This window comes from Canis aureus, chromosome 22, assembly GCF_053574225.1.
Source record: "Canis aureus isolate CA01 chromosome 22, VMU_Caureus_v.1.0, whole genome shotgun sequence".
In the NCBI taxonomy this organism is placed as follows: domain Eukaryota; kingdom Metazoa; phylum Chordata; class Mammalia; order Carnivora; family Canidae; genus Canis; species Canis aureus.
This window is the reverse complement of record NC_135632.1, coordinates 16713532-16729022: the sequence shown is the minus strand read 5'-3', so window position 1 is coordinate 16729022 and position 15491 is coordinate 16713532.

The window sequence follows — 15491 nt, the reverse complement described above, 5'->3', positions numbered from 1 at the left end:
ACTCTCTCCACTCCCAATATGCTTAGTTTGGTGGAGATTATCACCCTCAGCTGGGGGAATGTAAAGTCTAGAGGATGAAGGGAGTGACTCAGAATGCTACACAAGCCCCCAAACACCTGGTCTGATGGGACCCCTGTGTCACATCACTGGGCATGTAGGGTGACACAATGCGGCAAATTTTCTCAGCTGACGGCTTTGGTTTTTCTGCTTTGCATCAAGAAACTAAGCCAGTTTGGCTGCCTTTGGTGCAAATTCTCTAGCTCCAACATCCACTAAACTAAAGGAGCACTTCCTTTCTGAGGAGTGAAGGCCAGAAGAGTGATTTTAACTTAGTCCACATCGGGGGGACATCCTGCACCTCCCACTGCAGAAATAAGGCCTCATGGCACCAGATTGTGTTGAGCTGCAACAAGACCCCTTAGGAGCTGAAAGCTGCCACCTGCAACTAAGTATTCTTATCTCACGAGCACAATGAAGCTTAAAACACTAATGAAAACATCCTTCAACATTAATAATAAGATTAGAATAAATTGGGCAGCAATGGCATGCTGATGAAAAAGTGGGTGCCCTGGGAATGCGAGAACCAATGGATTGGATGCAGAAGGCTTGCTAGCTTCATGCAGGTGTGCCATTTTAGAGAGGGGGGTGTCACTTCTCCAAGGGAGAGACCCCGTGTGTCCGTCAAAGACCACTGGCGCCCTTCCCAAAGAGGAGCCAACATAGGTAGGTGGAAAACCAACTTCTCTGCAAGGAAGGTAAGAGACTCAGTCTGTGGTCCCAGCTCCAGCACCAACCAGCTTTGTGGCCTTGGACAAGTCACTTATGTCTGAGATTCAGTATTCTTAACTGTGAAGTAAGAATATTAATGGCATCATCTCATAGGTGTTGGAAATATGAAATTAGAGAGTATGTACAGAAGTTACTTGAGACCAAGGGGGTGCCATATAAATGGCATGCTTATAATAAACAAAAAATTAGTGAAACATCCCCTTTGGTGGTGTTAGGGGATCAAGTCTCCCAGAAATGAAAATTTTCAGTTAGATGGCACTCGTGTGGCTTTTGTGATTTATTCTTTTATTGAGAAGGCTCTTTTCACAATAGCTTTCATGCCTCTGCCTTCTTAGATACTGCCTAAAGCTTATTGCTCTTTATTTGTTTGTTTGTTTGCTTCTCTTCACTATGGGGTTGTCAGCTGGGTTTTTTTCTTTTACTTTTCATTACAGAAAATTTCAAACATATACAAAAGTACAAGACATAGCATAATGAACTCTCATTTGCCCCTCGTCCAGCTTTGTAATTATCGATTCATAGCTAGTCTTTTTTCCCTCTGTACTCTCTACCCACTTCCTTCCCCTCCACTCCAGGCTATTTTAGAGTGAATTCCAGATATTGTATCATTTCATCCCTAAATGTTTCATGTTATACCTCTGTACAATAAGGACTAAAAAAAAAATCATAGCCACAATACCATTATCACATTATAAAAGTCGATAGTAGGTCCTTAATTTCATCAAATAACCAACTTGTGCTCAAATTTCCCTGAGTGGTTCATACCTTTTTAAATAGTTTGAATCATGATATAAATAATGTCCATCCATTGTGATGGATTGATAGAACTTTTTGTCTACAGGTTCCCCTGTATTTTTGTCCCTTACAGTTTATTTATTGGAGAGGCTGATCTGGATCATTTGTCCTGCAGAGTTTATCAAGCTTTGGATTTTGTGGATTCATGTGCATAGTTTAACAAGTTCCTCTGCTGCCTGTATGTCTTGTAAGGTGGTAGTCAGATGTAGAGGCTTGATTATAGTCAGGTTCAGTTTATATGACCCCTTCATAGGTGGTGCTGTGTACTTCCATCAGGAGTCACGGTGTCTGGCTGTCTCTCTCTGTCATGGTGGAAGAGAGGGATGCTCATTGCCTAGATCTGTTCATTCATTGGCAGTGGCAAAATGTTACTACACCAATTCTATCATTCCATCTTTGTTTATTAGCTGGAAATGTCTATAAATAGATCCTTCTCTTCATCAACTCTGCAGTTACCCTGAGGGATGGTTCATTTAGAAAAAGCAAGATAAATGCTTGATTGTTTCCTCTTCTCTTCACCAATTTTTAGGATAATTAGTTGGTTCATTTGTGCCTTCCAATGATGACTAAATCATTTATTTTCGATTTTTATGAGCTCATGGGTTGAAACCTATTTGATGTCTATTAATTTATTTCAATTTTTATCATTTTTGAAACTCAAATTGCCTCCCTTCGCCACCCCACCCAGTGGAAGCCTCTTCAAGTTTGCTCCTGAGTCCTTCTGATGTGATCCTAGAAGACTCTGAGAGTTTCTTTGTTTAAGTATGACAAGATGTCCTAGACCTATGTAATTCCTGCCCAAACTTTTAACCGAACATTTCTACAAGAATTCTTGGCTTCTTTTAGTGGGAAATGGATATGAGGTTTGCTTTGTGTTGCTGGTTTAGTCCTTGTTTCTAGGGTTTTTTAGTGGACAATAAGAAAAATGTGTGTGTGTATATAAGCTGAAACATTCTGTGAGTTAATATTGTTGCTACCAATTCAGATTTAGGATGATGGAATTATACTTAAACTCATTGATCTTATGTCTATATGCTTTTTCTTATTGTGAAAATATCATTCCTCAATGTCACTCGTGTGCTTTCTTGTACAACGTACACACAATAGTCTAAGAATAATAATACAAACATGACCGCGAACATTAGGATTTAAACATTAAGCATGGGTTTAAGAATTTTTTGCAGTTCTTTTTGTCCTTAGGATATATTCCACTAAGAATGGATGTAGAATCAAATTGCTGCCTTAAAATTGCACTGATTAATTCCTCTCCATTGGTTATGCTACCAACTAAGTATAGAATTAGATTCACTTATTTCATTTTGCTTTTGATTTTAAGGGAATTACTTTTCAAAAATTTAATTTTGTTTTCTATTTATGTAAACTATTCACGTGGTTCCAAAATTAAATCTGTAAAGCAAGGTATGTTTTAAAAAAATCTAGCCCTGATATACTTTTAATATAAGCAAATACCTTTATATATATATGCAAATACATTTATATATGCATATACATTTTTATATATTATATATATAAAATCCATGTATCTTCATCTTGTAAATAATTGGTAGAATAGTGTACATTTTCTTTACCTTGCATTTTATACTTATCTTAGAAATTTCTCACTAGTAGTATACAGATTTATCCCTCCAACTTTTTCACATATGATTCCATTTCTTATCAGTATCACTATGCCTGTCTTTAAGCAATCTACCTTCTGCCTTAAAGTGTTGAGTTTTTGTGCCTTGGAATGCAGATCTCCTGGCTTACAAGCATTGTGTGGTAACTAAAAGTTAACAGATGCCAAGTAAGGACCCATGAAGCTCTATAGTTAGGAATGGGTCTGGTCTTTTTGGCAGGTATTAGAACTGCCAAGCCTTCAGTACATTTGTTACTTAATAAAAATTAGTAGAATCAAACTGCTTCAAGACGTTTTAGGCCATTTTGCAATGATCAGAACAGTCACTGTGACAATAAGAGCTACAACATTTGCTGTAGATTTATCCATGGCATTTGGTCTCTCAGGCTGGCAATGACATTGGTGTCTGAAAAATCATTATTTTGCTATTAGAATTTCTTCTGGAAAACCTGTCATTTCTGGGGATCATGCAGGCTTAAAGATAAAAAAAAACATCATTTGGCAGGATTCATCTTAATGAAGGGTTGTTCTGTAAATCAGGAAGGGCTCATTTATTTTCTTCCTTAGCTTTATTTGATTGATTGATTGATTCATCCATTCATGTGTTCACAATTTATGAAACAGTTTTTGTGTGTGTGCATCTACTACATCCAGATGCCCTGTTGGAAATTGGAACTGAGGGAGTTTGCCTTCCTCCTCTGAGCTCATGGGCATCTTTCCTCATTTTTCTAGAACATTCCTGTATGATCTGTCCATTCTTGGTCCCAGATGCTAATAAAGAGCATGTTGAAACCCAGGCAGGCGGTGAGGACTGGCTCACATCTGCAAACCTTGCTCAGATGTAAGGGTAATGTCCTTGCGTCTGGATGCCTTCGGTCGGTTATTTGCCTTCAGTTCATCGTGCTGAAAGCAGCTCTTTATTTCTCATAGTTAAATCTTGAATGAACTCAGGTCAAATAGACCAGGTCTTAATAAAAGACTTAGGCATTTTTTAAAAATGAAAGCTTTTATTGTTTAAGCATTAATAATGTAGCTGTTTGTGGCATGAACATAATTGGCCTTTTTCTAAATTATAAACTCTGCTCTGTTTTCTCACAGCTGACAGGGTCTTCAGTTCTGGGCCACAGTCTGCCTTGTCCTCCGCAGAACCAACTCTTTTTTCAACAAAATATAAATAGGTTAGGGAGACAGGGAATTCCCTACCCCCTAGGAATAACACTTGGGCCCTTGTCTTTGTTCTAACCAATTCCCAGATGCCTGAGAGGACACACACACCAGACTATCATCCTCAATAAAAACTCCCAGGTCCTGAAGAAAGATGGGACTCTCTCTTTCCCTTCTGAGTCTCCCAGACACTCTGTACCTGTACTCCCTCTATACCTTCAATAAACTCTGCTTTCACCTCCTGCTGGCTCACGTTTGATTTCTATCCTGTGCACAGCCAGGTACCCTCTTGGCTGGTCCTGCAAGACCCCCTCTGGGTTCCCAGACCCAGCCTGCTGGCATCAGGGCTGCCATTATAATGCTGTAGTCTTCACTTAAAACAATTTGCTTTTAAAGGCAGTTACAAATTGCTTTACACGCACCTTCAGCCTGCATTATTGAACTGCCTTTTGGGGTTACTGTGAGGGTGTGACCAAGGACAGGACATGAAGACCAGCAGGAAGCAATACCCACTGTGAGGGGGAGAGGCAGGACCTCATATGCATGCCCTTACACACATAGTCTCGTGGACACACGCACATGCACGTGGATGCACTCACATAACACATTCTCAAGTGTGTACACACACATATTCATGTCCTTTACATGCACATGTTCACACGCTTGTACACACACTCAACTTATACACATACACTTCTGTATGCTCCCGTATACAGTCGCTGATACATGTATACGGAGACATGCACATTCACACACATCTAGCCACTCACGCACTCATGCACACTCAGACAGTCATGAAACACACTTATATACATGCACACACATTCCCACACAGGTTCAGATAAACACTCTTTTTTTTTTTTTTAGATTTTATTTATTTATTCATGAGAGAGAGAGAGAGAGGCAGAGACATAGGCAGAGGGAGAAGCAGGCTCCATGCAGGGAGCCCGATGCGGGATTCGATCCTGGGACTCTGGGATCACAGCCTGGGCCGAAGGCAGACGCTCGACTGCTGAGCTACCCAGGCATCCCTAAACACATACTCTTAGGCCATTTTTCATCATTATAGAAATTTAAAATGGTCATTTAATATGGAAGCTGTTCCATTTTCCCAGGGCTATCTCTTTCACTGTGTTCAGAAACAAGACATCTGGATGGAAAGTCACCTATTGCCACTAACTTTGTCCTGAGTGTCCTACCGGGCGGCAGGCTCTCTTTGGTAAACCCAAGAGCCTGGTTTTTGTAGCAAACTCTAGCCCCAGAAACAATGTCTGAGAATCAACAGGGCATATTCTCTGCTCCCTAGCTGGGGAGAGTGAGGAAGAACAAAGGGCTGGGACTTGCCCAAGGTCATCCAGTGAGGGAGGCGGCTGAGCACAGCCTGGAAGTTGGCTCCTCCAAAAGCTTGGCCAGTCAAGCTTTGAGCTGATGTGACTTGCTTGGCACTCCTAGGAAAAGAAGCTTGTTTTTGGTTTCTAAACATTCTCTTCCATTAATGAATCCTTTAATCAAACTCATTAGTTGTATTTTTCATTATCTAAAATGACCCCTGGAATAAGGCCCCCTACACTGCTCAGAGAAAGTAGCTGTATATTTTGCATCTCATTTATCAAACTTTTATGAAGTAGCAATTATGTGCATGCTTCACGAGCCAGGCACGCTCTGAAATTGCTGGGAATGTAATTTTTCTGAGCACTATTTCATTGCTGCCTCTCCAAGTGACAGAAAACAAAGTTGATCGTACAAGAGAGACTCTGCCTTCAGAGAGGAAATTAAAGAACCCCTTGCTTAATGCACCTCCTCTGCCGGGAAGACCAGATCTACACTGAGGTTTTGCTCTGAACGAAAGAGATCTAAAAGTCTATCCTCACACCCTAGGAGGGGCCCCTTCCCTGTGTCAAGTCACATCACATAGAGCCGTGGCCACACAGATCCGCCCTGCACCAGCCATCTCTCACTTGGCACCTCTTTTCAGCCTCCCCCTCCTGATCTTTGAAGGAGCTGGAGATAGGAGGTTTCATTAGGAATCATTGTACACTGGGGGCAGCCCGGGTGGCTCAGCGGTTTAGCACCTGCCTTCGGCTCAGGGCGTGATCCTGGAGACCCGGGATCGGGTCCCACCTCGGGCTCCCTGCATGGAGCCTGCTTCTCCCTCTGCCTGTGTCTCTGCCTCTCTCTCTCTCTCTCTGTGTGTCCCTCATGAATAAATAAATAAAGTCTTTAAAAAAAAAAAAGAATCATTGTGCATTTCTTGGAGTACCCCAGGGGTCTCCTGTGTCAGGCCCCTGTGACCATTATGCTGTTAACCCATTTCCTTTCCTTTCTTCTGAGCAGTTGTCAGTATGTGGTCCCCCTGCCAGCAGCCTCAGGATTACTTGGGAACCCTTCCAAATGCAAATGCCCAGGCCCCAGCCCAGACACACTAGATCAGGAATTCAGGGAGGGCCCACGGTGATCTGTGTATAACAAGCCCTCCAGGGGCTTCTGATGTTTGTTGGGGCTTGAAAACCACTGCTCCAGAAAAGAGGGGGAGAGAGACATAGATGTCAGCCTAACAAGCATTTTCAGAACTGGCCTCAGCTAAGTGATGGAGAAAAACGTGTTTTGAGCAACCATGACCTACCTAGGCAGTGGGGAGGGGACTGACAGATTGACCCACTGATGTCCCTGATGCCGTGACATCAGGTGGGGGGTGGTGACAGACTGGGGCAGTAAAGGGTCCCTTGGCCTCTTCGCTCTAAGGGGGCCCTTCCAGAGCCTTGCCTAACCCACTGGCTCTCAAACTTTGTCATATGCCGAATCACCTGGGGACCTTTAAAACTACCAATGCCTGACTCCCACCTCCAGACATTCTGATTTCGTTGATATGGGGTGTGTCCTGAGCGATGGGAGTTTTAAAACTCCCCAAGTGATTCTAATGTGCAGCAAAGCTTGGGAGCCAGTGGTTTAACCTGTTAGGCATGGTGCTATAATGGTGGACCTTCACACAGTGGGGAAGGGGGATGGGAAGGCTTCTGCTGTTTCTCAGGTTACAATGTTCAGGAGGTCCTCTGTTCTGTGTCTGTAAAAAGCTGGTGGGGGTGGTCAGTGTTACCCAAAAGAAATGCACAATGTGTATAAAGAGGGGTTCCAGACAAATCATGACTTTTCTGAGGCAGAAAACATGCTGCTGCTCACCTTGTTCATTAGGCTGTAGGAGTGCTAAGCCCAGCCTGGCCAAGGTCCTTGGTAGCCCTCAGATGACAAGACTGATACAGTGTCCTTGAGTGTCCCCAGTTACTTATTGTTCCTTGTCAGCCACCCCGGTGGCAGGTGGTATCTTGAGAAGAATGAAGGCTCTGGGACCCCACTGCTAGAGCCTCCCACTCTGCTGCTCCTCTTCCCTGAGCTCTGGACTCGTCACTGAGGTCCTGAGGATGATAAAGCCCCTCCTGCATCTGCTGTGGGGATGCAGATGGGGTTGGACTACATCAGTGGGGTGGCTGGCACCTTACAGCCGCCTCCGCACCTGTGTGTTGTCCTCTTGCTCTCAGACTGGGCTTCCCTGAGAAGTGCATCCTCACCAAGGTGTGGATGTAGGTGTGCTCACCTGACCACACACTGGAAACACCTAAGAGTTAAAATGCTCACGCCTGATCCCTGTCCTGCAGGTTCTGATGTAATTGGCCTGGTGTGGCCTGTCCTGGATTTTTAAAATCTCCCTAGCCTAGGTGTTTTTACTGTGCAGTCAATGTGAAGCATCACTGGTTTGCCAGAGTAAAGAATGACCTCCCCTGGTGTGCTCTCTGATGTCTGAATAAGGACCTGGGGAATCCCAGCCCAGAGAAGCATGTAAGGGAAAGCTTTGGGCTCCGAAGTAAGCTGGAGAGACAGGTGTTTGGTAACAGGGGGCCCCCACTGCACCCCCACCCTAACCCCAAAGGGAGTGGATTCCTCTGCTTTCCCAGAAGGCCAGCCTTGGCTGAGGCATGTGAGGCTGATGGGATGCTTGACCCCCTGCCCACACTCACGTTCCCTAGCTGCCTTGGATTGATCTTTCCGGCGGCCTGAGCAGCAACCTTGCATGCACACTGATCCCTGGGGTCAGGAGGTGCTCACACATCGATGTCCACTGGCCTTCCCGTGGCCTTGCAAGTCTCTTCTTTCCAGCTGCCCATCCTCGCCGTGCCCTAGGGAGAGAGGCACTGCTCCCTTTGTTTCTCCTTTACAGACTTAGCCATGATGCTTCATTTCTGGTTTTAGAAGAACAGAGTGAGTTTAGGCCAAATGGTCCAGAGCCACAGAGTGACATGTGGACAGTGTTTTAGACATTCCCCAGTAGGAAGATGACTTGGATTAGGCCAGCATCATGGGATGCCACAAATACCTTGTGAGTGGTGGTGGTCTAGGGCGGCTTAAAATGAGAACAAACCAACAAACAAGAGGCTTGGGGAAAATTTTCAGAACCAGGATTTGGATATGTCACATGTATCAAGCCCTCATCTGAACCCGGCAGAGAGAGAGAGCATTTCACCAAGTTATTCTGAACTAAATTTGCTGGTTCTCTCTCACTACATTCCCAGCATAACGAGAGATCTGCCCAAGCCACCCTATGCAATGACAGGGATGTTGGAGGGGGGGAACGTCAGGTGGGGCTGGATATATTCCCTTGCCTCAGACTGAAAGTTTCTGCCTGTTTCTTGGTGAGGCTCAAAGGTTGGATTTATTCTAATCTTTGACATTCATCCCAGAGAGGGCACGTCTAAAGGCCTTGGTACCCACAAGCTAAACATCCACATACCAGCTAGAAGGTGGGCACCAGAAGTCTGATTCCTGGCACACAGTAGATACTCAGTGAACATTTGTGAGGACTGGTGGAGGGTGCTCTAACCATTTATGAACAAAAGCCTAATGGCAAGGCCATTTGGCCAAACACTTGTGATTGGCACCTACGTTGCTCCAGGCACTGGGCTAAAGCCCGACATATCCGAACAAAACCCGATTATATTCACACCTTCAGGCAGCTTACAGCCCAGAGAGGAAGGCAGGCAGTAGTGCAGTTTTTCAGGGTGGGAATCTAGTTTGGTTTGGGGAGAGGGTATTAAGGAAGGCCCCCAAGGACATGAGCTTTGAAATGAAATATGAAGTGAGGATCAACTGGGTTGAGAGTGGGGTCAGAGCTCTCCCTGCAGAGGAAACACCTCTTGTGAAGGTCCTCAGGTGGCAAGAAGTAGGGCTCCTGTCAGTTCCTTGTGGCAGGAGCAGACGGGGGAGGAATGGGGAGACATGCAGTTGGTAGGTGGGGGCTATACCTTGAATGATCTTGAAGGCCAGAGACTAGGAGTTTGGTTTTTACCATAGAAACCACCATCAGCCAGTTCTGTCGCTGAAGGCGTTCCGTGCAGGGCTAGACTGTTTGCTCTCACTGTGATCCCTTGTGGCCATCATTCAGGAGGCCTGAGAGCCAATTTGTAAAAGAGCCCCTGCTCCCAGGTGATTCTCCTGTGTTCTCAAGTTTGGGACCATTGACTTAATATATGTGACATTGCTAACTGAGCCTAGTTAATTCTACTTAGGCTCCACCAAGGGACTACCAAAGAATCATGGGACCCATCTCCTGGTAGGTGAGGGTGTGTAACCTCTGGGACAGAGCCCAGGGCAATCCTGGAGAGAATGGGGCCATAGGAGCCATCAGCAGCCCACACTCACTGAAGCTGGGAGATGGGCTCAGCCTTCCGCCTCCTGGAGCTAATTCAACCCCATTGACAAAAGCCAGATATGGTTGTTTTACCTTTTATACTCCATATCCCTACATCCGCAGAAAAGGGGGACCCCTCTCTGTCCCCTGTGGAACTACACTCATCACTCAGGGTGGTAGGATAGAGCTCTCACCCTTCAGGGGGAGGTTCCATCTTGATTTCTGAGAACTTCCCTGGACTGCTCAAGATCTGGGTTTCTGCTAAGGAGGAATTCCAGCTGCCACAGGAAAGGAGATCCTCCCATTGGGGTCTGGGGTTCCAAGCACGTGATACATTCTGGGGAGGCCCCAGGGTTTCCACCCAAGGCTAGGGAAAGACCAGGATTGGGTGCCAGGGTCTTGGGCTCTAGTATTGGTCCTTTGTTCAGCCCCTGGGTGAGAACTTGGTGGCTGGATGTGCTATGTCCATTTCCTCTCTTGTTGATGGCCAATGACGGCAGTTTTCATTTTGGGTGTCATTTTGGATTGATGGGCTATGCTCTCTTTGGAGCAGTGTATTTCTGGGCTTAGCTGAAAAGAGTCCCATGGTTGATTAGAAGTGCTGCTATGGCTGAAGGAGAGGCTCATGTCTAATAATTATTTCCTTGGTTGGGTAGTTTTGAAGGTCTCTTCCAGCTCAGGACTATGGACAACCTCCATGAAACTTTCCCTGACTTGGCCAGAACACATTCTTCTCTCCCCCCAATGTTTTTTTAACTCATAAAGTTTGTCCGCTTGTTTCTCTTATTCAGGCCCATTCCCAGGTACAAAATACTGCCTAATGATCTGGTTTTATTCAGATATATAATTGGACTTTTCCATAATTGTGTAATTTTCTTATTTAACCATTTGACTCTTTAAGTAGATTATAGCTTCTGGAGGGCAAGTTCTCTAGTTGCCCTACATTCCCTAGATGGCTTCCTACACAGATGGTCTTTAATACAGGCCTGTTGAAAACACTGCAGAAAGGCCTCTTTGCTTTCATTTAGTTTTCTCTGACTGGTTAATTGTGAAGCATTTGGCACCCCATTGGTTCTGGCCTGCATATTTAACTTCTAATTTTGACATTTATGATGGATGCTGTTGGTCCCTGCTGAATCCCACTTTACCAGGTAGGTACACCCCAAGTGCTGTGTGTATTGGCTGCTCATGGGTCATAGTTCCTGTTTCCCAGAGAACTGCCCTCAGCTGAAAGGGAACCATCCTGTTCAGGAGGTTACACCAGGGACTGTCTACCAAAGACAACTCTGATTTGGGAGATGGGTATATGAAAGGCTGGGCCCCTTGACTGTAGCAGGAACTGACTTTTCAGTTCAATCTGCACTTCAGAGATCCCCATGGGATCAGGCTGAGACCACAGTGTGCTCAGCATTTCTTCTGCTCCATGTACTTTCCTCACTCCCCTTTCCCTGAGTGCACAACCCTAGTATAGATCCCATCTCCAGTTCTGTTTCTAGGGAGCGTACTCCAAGACAACAGTGATGTTTGTATTTGATTCTCATTTGACTCTTAATTTCATTCATCAGAGAAAAAAAAAAGGGGGGGGGGGTCTATTCAGCCTCCTGTGTTGCTAGTTCTGGGCTAGGATCCGTGGAAGATTCAATGAGAAAGAAGGCCTTGTCAACCCCCATATGAGTCTTTCTAGCAAAATCCCATTTTAGACATCTTATCCCGGAGTCCCTTAATTCTGGAGATGACCCAGGAAGTTCAATATTTCTACATCTTCCAGCCTGACCCTCCCAGGCAGCCTCCTCCATGTAGAACTAGCTCCCAAATTCATTGTCAACCTTAGGTTACCATAGTTATTTCCCCAAATATGGTCACTGTGTGCATTTTCAGAGTTACAAATTAGGACTCATGGTAAAAATAGAGCAGAGCATGTCCCCAGTTTAAAGCTGTAGCACCAGAAGGATTACCAGGGTATAGAATCCCTTTGGCCAGGAGGCTATGCAGGTGGCTGCTGAACTTTCCAAGCTTTAGAGCCCTATAGGGCCCTGGCTGCCCAATGCCTACTGACAGGGTATATACTGTGCATGTGTGGGCTGCACAGGTCAGGGAAGTTGGGAACATGGAACAGGGCAACTATTGGGAGAGCCTGTGTTTCCAGAGGGGGCTTTCAGAGCTTTGCCAGTGACTTCTTGTTATGCCATGATGTGATGTCTATACATGGAAACTTCAGAATCTGGTAAAGCCTCACATCCTATTAATTAGACCACCTGCACTAGCCTTTCCAAGAATAGGATGGCTTAAAAAGTACAGGTGGGAATGGACAGAGCTGTGGAGAGCCCCTAACTCAACTCAGGACCATAACTCTAGAAGCGGCATTAGCATATGGAGAGGACTAGTGAAGGAGAGAAGATTGACAGCTTGAGGCATGTGGAAAACCAATGGGGTCATGCAGATCTGGGCCCAAATCCCACCTCCGACCCCTACTAGCTCCGTAAACTTTGACAACTCACATAAAATTTTTCAGCTTTCTATTGTAAGTTGGGGTTATATCTACCCTGCAGACAAGAATCCGGGTTGTTGTATGAAAGATGCCCAATGTATCGTAAGTTCTCAACAGACATACAGGCTTCCATTTCTGGGTAAAATTTTCTGGGCTGGTTTTGTCTGCAGCCACACCCCTCCCAGTCTGGCCCCTCACACTGTGGACAAAACGTTTGATTTCTGAATGGCAAGGCTAAGAGGCTTCCTCCATCATGGGCTGGAGGATGAGGCCCCAATTTACAGAGAAAAGTGCTTGTTTTGATGTCTCTGAAGCCTGTCCAGCCCACGTGGTCCAACGTTGTGGGGTTTGCATTGCTGGCAGTCCTGAGATTCCCTTCACATTTCCCCACAGTCGGCCCAGGAGAAGAATACCATGGGGGAATGCGAGCTGAATTCAGCTCTACTCTCCTGCCCTGAGCTCTGCAGCAGCTGCTCTCCAATGAAGTATCTGGTTTGGATGAGGCCACTGACCCTCAGTTCACCCAAGTAAATGCACGTCCTCAGGAATGCTGGGGATTTCACACAGGTCTCACATGGCTTCCCTTGAGGCTTTGAGGTTTAGAGTCTCCCTAGAAGCACAGGATGGCAGCACTATTGAGGGTGGCTATGTCCTCAGAGCCCCAAAGCTGGAAGGGCACGCAGCATTTCCCCATCTGTTGACCTATGGCAGCCTATAGGTGAAGCTTCCTCATCTGAGAGTGGGTTACCCTCTGGAAGATTGTCATGACTTTGCTCTCTCTAACCTAATTCACACTCAGTTTCGGGCTCTGAGATGCCCCACACCAAGGGTCAGAAAATTTACCCTAAGGGCCAAATGTAGCTTACCACCTGTTTTTGTAAATAAAGTTTTATTAGAACACAGCCATGCCCATTTGTTTACATCTTGTCTATGGCTGCTTTCAAGCTATGACAGCAGAGCAGAGTAGTTGCAACAGATACCATATGGCTGCGAAACCTAAAATATTTACAATCTAGCTCTTTACAGAAAAAGTTTGCCTACCTCCTCCCTATACCATCTAGGCAGATTGAGTATCAGACCATACACTGGGACAAGGAGAGGATGAGACTGGTCAGAGCTTCCTTTTGGACAAGAGGCCCCTCTTCCTGGGCAGTAGGGTAATGGGACATCTTAGGCTGCATAACGCAGGTTGTCCAGGGCATGTCCTGTAAGATGCTCCCAGATAGAGAGTTTAGAAATCAAGGATGTTTCTTAAAGGTCAATTTTATTTTTATTTATTATCTGAGAGAGAGAGAGAGAGAGGGAGAGAGAATGAGCAGGAGGGGCAGAAGGACAGGGAGAGAGAACCTCAAGCAAATTCCATGTTGAGTGTAGAGCTCGATGCAGACCTCGATCTCAAGACCCAAGACCCTGAGATCATGACCTGAGCCTAAACCAAGAGTTGAACATTTAACCAACTGCACCATTGTAAATTATACAATTTATAATGCCAAAACCAAATCAAGGAAGTTTGAGAAACACATTCCTTAACCTCCTCCTGAAAAGTCATTAACATATATTAGTTTACTAAAGACTCCGGAAGTCTGGTGGGTAACAAACCTATTTACTTTGTTTAACAACGTTTTTCTAATGGAAATTGATCACAGAATGTTTTTTTACAATTATACCCCCAACCATATCCCACAAAATTTCGAAACAGATTTGGAAAATAATGGTCTAAGAGAAAAAGTCAATTTCATGGATTTTAGAAATTACTTGTTAACCCTCTGTCCTCTCACCTGGTTCTAGAAGAGGGCAGCAAGAGCACTGGTACAGCCTTTCCCTACACAAAACCACCTTTGTGAGTGTTGCAGAGTTTGGGGTGCCAAGAATTCTTTCCTCCTCTGGATAAGTCCTGGTAGTTTAGGGAGGGACCTCAACACCAGCATTGTGGATGATGAGGTGGGATGGCAGAGAGAGGTCTCTGCAGCTGAGGTCCTGTTTCCCCTCTCCTGGTGGAGAAGCATGGGCATCTTGAAGGCAGGCAGCCCCACTGGAGAAAGTGCTAGAGGTCGGCTTGTGCTCTGGATGCACCTAGCCCTTCTTGCCAGTCTCTCTCATCACATATATTGACAGGAGTGACTGGGAACTGGAGGAAGGATACACACCTCTAAGTAATGCTTCTGGTTGGGGTTTGGGGTTGGATATTTCTATTACGGGTCAAAGATACAGAGAATGCCTCAAAAAATGGACCATCTCGGGGGAACGGGGGCTAAAGACTGGTAAGCTGTCACAACACTCTTTCCTGGCTGCCTACCTCTAATATGTGATGCTGTCCCAGAGGTCTTTTAAGATCATGAGTCAGCAAAGGAGAAGCCAGACTGAGCCACAAGATGGACAGTCAAGACAGGAAAGTGACAGAGCATATTGCAACCTTTAAACAAGGGCCAGAGAAGGAATTTTGGTTCAGTTCACCACAGTAGGTTCAGGCCTTATCTCTCAGAAGATTAGATATAAGGTACAGGTTATGTAATGGAAAAGAAGCAAATCTGCAAAGCAGAATTAAACCCACTGAGAAAATGAGCAAAACACCTAACAAGTCATTTAAAAAATCTGAATGAAGCAGCAACGAGAATCTATTTTATCTGGATCAGAGTAGCAAGACTTCTAGAGAGGAAAATAAATGATGGAAAGGCTGCAGAAGGTTGGCCCTGTCCCATGCCACTGATGGGCACGAACATTGCTGTGACATTTCTGTGTGCTGCAAGAGCCTTCAAAATGTTGCTGCTACCTTTTGACCAGATGGTTTCCCTTCTAGAAATCTGTCTAAGGGAATGATCAGAAGTGGAGAAGAAAAAGCTTCACGAACAAAGGTGTTCATGGAATACAATTTATAATGCCAAAATATCAGAAGACTTCTAAATGTTCAAGAATAGGGAAAGGATTAAGCAGATCGACCCTTT